This window comes from Suncus etruscus, chromosome 3 (assembly GCF_024139225.1).
Source record: "Suncus etruscus isolate mSunEtr1 chromosome 3, mSunEtr1.pri.cur, whole genome shotgun sequence".
NCBI classification, from domain to species: Eukaryota; Metazoa; Chordata; class Mammalia; order Eulipotyphla; family Soricidae; genus Suncus; species Suncus etruscus.
The window spans coordinates 154,841,424-154,848,005 of NC_064850.1; the positions used below are offsets into that span (position 1 = coordinate 154,841,424).

At 36.9% G+C, this 6,582-nt stretch overlaps 1 non-coding gene across 1 annotated transcript; it reads right to left on the reverse strand.

Moving 5' to 3' along the window:
• Positions 1–529: 529 nt before the first annotated feature.
• LOC126005781 (U1 spliceosomal RNA) lies at positions 530–693 on the reverse strand. The gene has a single exon (XR_007494816.1). It is a non-coding gene; the product is annotated as a U1 spliceosomal RNA (small nuclear RNA).
• Positions 694–6,582: the final 5,889 nt, after the last annotated feature.

Below are 6,582 nucleotides of genomic sequence, written 5' to 3' on the forward strand. Positions count from 1 at the left end.
CCAGATTCTGGCACAGGTATTGAAGGCCCTTCCATTCCAGGAGACCTCAGCAGGTGAAGATGAGAAACCAAGCCCAGTCGAAGCCCAATTTAAGAGAAACTCCTTTCAGAACCTTCTGCACCTGGGTCACCTCCCAAAATTAACTTTTTTCTAGGTCACTCTCTTAATACTATTTGCTTTGGTCACTATATTACTGGTTAAACTGTATGTTCTACTTGTATAGATCTCAATAGCTACTCTTTTTTTTTCTATGCCCCACTGCAAACATAATCATGTATCCAACTCTAGTGGTTTAATATTAGTTTGCACAGGTCTGGGGAAATGCATAATGTTGTTAGATCTTTAATGGTTCTTTGTTATTCTAGTGAATGTTTCCCAATTGCTATGAAGCTTGATTGTGTATTTCATTTAGCAACTTATTCTCAAATAAAGTATGCAAAAATGTTCTAATGTCTTTGTTCACCGAAGTCTATAAAAAAGAAACTTGGAGACTATAACTTTTATTTTTTATTTGTTTATTTATTTTTTTCAGGGGAGAGCGTGAACGCAGTCCCCCACTACCATAAATTACGCAGTTGAGTTTCCCACATTTGGGGAAATCGCAGGGGTCAGCACACCTGGAGTGCAATGGGTGAGCCTCACCCTGGGGAAACCACCTTCGTGATCATGGTATCGCCCCTGCCAGGTAAGTATATATATATATATATATATATATATATATATATATATATACTTTTATTTTGGTGCTCATTATAAGGATGTTTTAGCAAACTTATTTTCAAACTACATATATCTACAGAAATTTTCTTATGATTTTGTGAGAGAAGTTTATGGAAAAGGAACTTGATGCTCTAGACTTGTATTACAGTGCTTGGTCTAAGGATGTTTAGGAATTTGTTTTCAAATTAAGTATATCTGCAGAAATATTCTAATATTTATTATCAGAGAAGTCTATTAGAAATTTTGTGATATGTATAAGAGAAGGATATGGAAATTTTTGTTTTGTTTTGTTTTGGGGTCACACCCGGTGGTGCTCTGGGATTACTCCTGGCTCTGCACTCAGAAATTGCCCCTGGCAGGCACGGAGGACCACATGGGATGCTGGATTCGAACCACCATCTGTCCTAGGTCAGCTGCATGCAAGGCATATATGCCCTACCGCTGTGCTATCTCTCTGGCCCCAAAGCTGATTGTTTTGAGAATGATATGTGCACAATCTAATCTGTGACTTTTTTTTTATAGCCAAGTCTACTTTCACTAGCAGTGATTTCTAGGAATTAGAACCTTTCCTCACACCTTCCTTACCACTCAAGGTTATTTTTTTTTTTCTTTTAATTTCCCCAGCTTTTACCATGCCTGTGCAAATTAACAGTTCTAGCACCTTTCTGGGCATTCCCGCCTCTGGTGGAGAACGATAAAACAAGACCTTTGTAGCCCTTTTCAATTTTTTTGAACAGAAAAGGGTGAATTGTTAGTTTACACACTGCTTTTGCCCAGGACAAAGGCTTTCCTCTTTTTTCCACCAAGCTCTTTGACTTGTAAAAGTCCACCTGGATCTCACTAGACCTTCCCCCTCCAGTTGAATTTGTAGAATTTTGTAGAATAAAGAAAGAGATTTCAGTTTTGGTGAGCCAAGAGAGACCAAGAGGTGAGAAGCCACCCGACTCATGATTCTCTCCTGACTGGCTTGGTTTATAAATTAGCCTGTAACCCTGCTACTGACCAGCTGTATGTATGTATGTATGACCAGGAAATATGGCATGTGGATTTATTTTACATCCCCTAAAGTCTGTCTACTAATACATTTTTTTTAAGGGAAGTAGGAATTTGGTTCACACCTTACAGTATTCAGGGTTTACTTTTCTTTCTTTCTTTCTTTCTTTCTTTCTTTCTTTCTTTCTTTCTTTCTTTCTTTCTTTCTTTCTTTCTTTCTTTCTTTCTTTCTTTCTTTCTTTCTTTCTTTCTTTCTTTCTTTCTTTCTTTCTTTCTTTCTTTCTTCTTTCTTTCTTTCTTTCTTTCTTTCTTTCTTTCTTTCTTTCTTTCTTTCTTTCTTTCTTTCTTTCTTTCTTTCTTTCTTTCTTTCTTTCTTTCTTTCTTTCTTTCTTTCTTTCTTTCTTTCTTTCTTTCTTTCTTTCTTTCTTTCTTTCTTTCTTTCTTTCTTTCTTTCTTTCTTTCCTTCTTTCTTTCTTTCTTTTTTTGGTTTTGTTTTTTGGGCCACACCCGGTAACGCTCAGGGGTTACTCCTGGCTATACCCTCAGAAGTTGCTCCTGGCTTGGGGGACCATATGGGATGCGGGGGGATCGAACCGTGGTCTGTCCAAGGCTAGCGCAGGCAAGGCAGGCACCTTACCTCTAGCGCCACCGCCCGGCCCCTTACTTTTATTTCTTTGCTCAGGGATCACTCCTAGAATTGCTCAGGTCGGCAAGCTGTGGCTTGTGAGCCACATGCGGCTCTAGTTTACAATTTATAATGTGGCTCTTCTGAGTGCCGGGTGCTGCTCCTGGAGTCAGGACTCTACTCCTAGCCTCTGTCAGTGCTTGCCCTGTGTTCAGCCCCAGCGGCCAGCTCCAATAGTGTAAGCTGATACCCAGTATCATCCCCAAACAAAGGTGTTCTCCCAATTGGCTTCATCCTTTCTTCTTCTTTTTTTTTTTTGGTTTTTGGGCCACACCCGGCGTTGCTCAGGGGTTACTCCTGGCTGTCTGCTCAGAAATAGCTCCTGGCAGGCACTGGGGACCATATGGGACACCGGGATTTGAACCAACCACCTTTGGTCCTGGACACTCTCTCTCTCTCTCTCTCTCTCTCTCTCTCTCTCTCTCTCTCTCCCCCCCCTCTCTCTCTCTCCCCCTCTCTCTCTCTCGCTCTCTCTCTCATCTAAAGCCTCCTGGAATTGAGAATTGGTTTTAATAAAAAAAGAGGTGTTCTAGTTTTTTGGGCTCAAGGCAGAGAGTACAAGGTAAAAGGCCATGGACTCCATGATCATCCTTTCTTGGCTAGCTTGGTTTATTATTTCTTTCCTGCCACCCTGCTTTTTCAGACCAGGTTGGGTGGAGTTTAGAAATACAGTGCCTGGATCTTAAAACACTTATTTTATTTTGCACAAGAGTGGGCATCTTCCATAAAGGGATTCTCGACCCAGAATTTTCCGTGAATTCTCATGTTCAGAGCACTCATGATTAAAGTTGTGAGCTAATGTCCTTAAATGCTATTTTTCATATTGATTATGACTTTCTGCATAATATAAGTGGCAATCAGAAATTTCTTTTAATACTCCTTCTCAGACACAGTTATCCCAGAATCAGATTCTTTTTTGAACACATCCATCTTATGTCTCACTGTAAAAACTATTTGTGAAACTCCCCCCTGCAGAGAAATATTAAATTCATAGAGAAAATGAACAATGTCTGCCAAATACACAAGCTTAGCTACCCATTTCTTGTACAACTGGGGTTGTACAAAGTCAGAGTTCTGCTCTCACAGGAACTGCACTACTTCTTCCCTCTTGCCAACAAGGTGAGAGAGCACCTTTCCCCTGAACAGCCACTTCACTTCTTCATGGAGAAGATGCTAGTAGTGGGCATCCATACTCTCACCCAGGGTGGTAAATAGCCTGGATTTGATCACAATTGTGAATTTCACAAATTATCTTTACTGTGTCATCTGTCACAGAGTTTAGTTCAGCAGGGAGCTTTTTTGAATCCAGTCTATCATACAATGAGTGGATACAATGTACGGGTATGCAACTTCTGTTTTTTTTGTGACTACACAAAAACACTGAGTCATGCACAGTGCATCATCTGTACATACATCAACACATCAGATTATTATTCTGAGTGAAATGAGTCAGAAGGAAAGGTGTAGACACAGAATAATTATTTGTGGCATATAAGAATAATAAATGGCAATATGGTAATAATATCTAGAGAAAATAGGGATGAGGAACAGGAGGACTAGTCCATGATAGGAAGCTTGCCATAAAAAGTGGTGAGTTCAATTAGAATAGAGAAATGTACATTATGACATTGATAATTGGAACTTATCATTCTGGACAAGAACTGGATGCTGAAAATGGATAAGTGACATGCATGGTACCTTTTAATTAAAAATATTGCAAACCACAGTGTTAAAGAAAATTTTGCAAACCTCAGTGTCATAAGAAAAAGAGAGATAGAGAGAAAAAAGCAAAATGCCTGCCCCTGACATAGGCAGAGGAGGGTGAAGGGGAAGGAAACAAGGGACATTGGTGGTGGGGAAAGTGCACTGGTGTACATTCTATGATTGAAACTCAAGTATGAATAATTTTGTAACTAATATAAATAAATATATATTTATACATTTATATAAATATATATGTTATTTATTATAAATATATTTATTTATATTTATGATATAAATAAAATTATTTTTAAAATGTTTCAGGCACTCTCATAATTCCTTTATGATATGATATCATATGCCTTTAACCAAGTGCCGTTTTTGTTTTTTAGTTTGGTTTCTTGCAGCACACACTAAAGTGTCAATAGATTTTTTTTCCTTTCAGTGAAATCACTACTTTTCTCTGAAACACTGTTCTTGCTTTTAAAGATTGTTAAAAGGTTTTTTTTTTATCTTTTACCTGTTTCATCTCCATATTGTAGGGTTTCAAATTTTCAGTTTCAAGAGGAAACGTTTTGAAACATTTTACTTCCTTATTATCAGAAATCAAAGCATTTTTTTCTCGAGAAGGGTGTTCATTATCCAGAATTAACAAACGATCAGTGGATTCAAAAACTGTATTTCATGGTGAATGTTACTTCACATCTAAATCAGCTTAATCATAAACTACAGGGGAAAGGAAACATTGTTTTCGATGTTAGAAGTTATTCCATTTGAAAACAAATGATCTGTTTTTGCTCCAGATGTTGACAGAGAAACTTTGATTCACTTTCCAAGCTTGTTGAAACATCGCCAAGAAAATAATTCTGATATTGACATTACCTATTTTAAAACAGCACTTTTAAATATGAGGGAAGATTTTCTTAAGAGGTTTCAGGATTTCAGAAACAGCAAAGCGACATTGGCCTTTGTTAAAAAACCTCTGGATGCCACTGTAACGGAATTAAATTTTTCTCCCTTTAATATCGACATTGGCAACTTTGAAATGCAATTGCTGGATTAAAAAAACAACAACTGTGGAGCTCAAAATTTGAAAGTCTTTGCTCTAATGTAAAAAGATTGGAGAAACACAAATGTGAACTTAGTTCACAGCACAAGTGGTCTGCTTTGAAAGACTTGGAGAAGGAAGATATGTTGATTTTTAACGCCTGGAATAGCATTCCTGACTCATAGAATCAACTAAAAAAAAATCTAGCGTTTGTTGTTCTTTCCTTGTTCAGGTCTACATATTTATGCAAACAATCATTTTCAAGCATGAATCTTATCAAGAGTAAATTGAGAAATCGTCTCATCGATGAGAACCTGGAATCGTGCCTAAAATTAAAAACAACAACATACAAACCTGACTTACTCAAACTATCCAAGGAAATGCAAGGCCAATGTTCACATTAGTGTTTGTGACTGTCAGTCATTGTCAGGATGCAATTTTCTCTACATTGTAAGGTAAATTTTTACAGAATTTAACATTATCAATAAATAATATTGTTCTAAAGGTTTTGTTTTATTAGTTGTGTTATTTGTATCCTCTCGACCTATGTGGATACTTGCATGCAGAATATTCTCAATAAAAACTTATTGAAACTAAAAACAGTGTACCATCCTATGTGCTTTCGATTTTAAAAATGTGGCTCTCAAAATAAATTTCAATCATGGTTTTGGTGAGATCTGGCTCAGTTGAAAAAAAAGATTGCCCATCACTGGCTTGGGGGACCATATATGATGCTGGTGATTAAACTGGGATCAGTCATATGTATAGAAAAAACCGTGCACTATATCTCTGGCATGATATAATCCTAATTTTATATGCCAATTGAGTTGTGTTTTATCTTACCTTCAATCAAGAATTCTAATGTACATGTTTATACACACATATACATGTAAGACAGAAGTTCTTCCTCCCATATATAAGAATAGAAACCTAAAAAATAGATATTTTCTTAGTTTTCTAAGATATTATTTTTGTGAGTTAAGATCCTCATAATTAAGAACTTTAATTCACCTTTATTCTTTGTTTCAGTAATAATATTGCTTTATAGGATATATATATCTATATATATAACATATATATGTTAAGATAAGGCTTATTGGGCAGTGTTTACTCCCTGTCTAGGTAATATTTCTTGGTATGTCTTGTTTTTCATATCATTAGGGTGCTGCTCTTTTTGAATCTACAAACAAATCCTAAGTGAGTAAAATGTGATATCTGGACTGCAGTAGGTTCAGAGAAAGCGAGAGACAGGTGTAACTGGTGCATATTAGCCAAAACATTTCACAAGTAAGTGCCTCCTCCAGAGATGGAACATGTTGGGTTAAAAAGAGTCCCGAGCCAGAGGCAAGAGAGAATGGGGTTGTGCCTCTATTAGCTTATAACTTGGGGATAAGGCATGAAAATGCCCAGGGCTCTGTTTTCTCATTTATAAAAT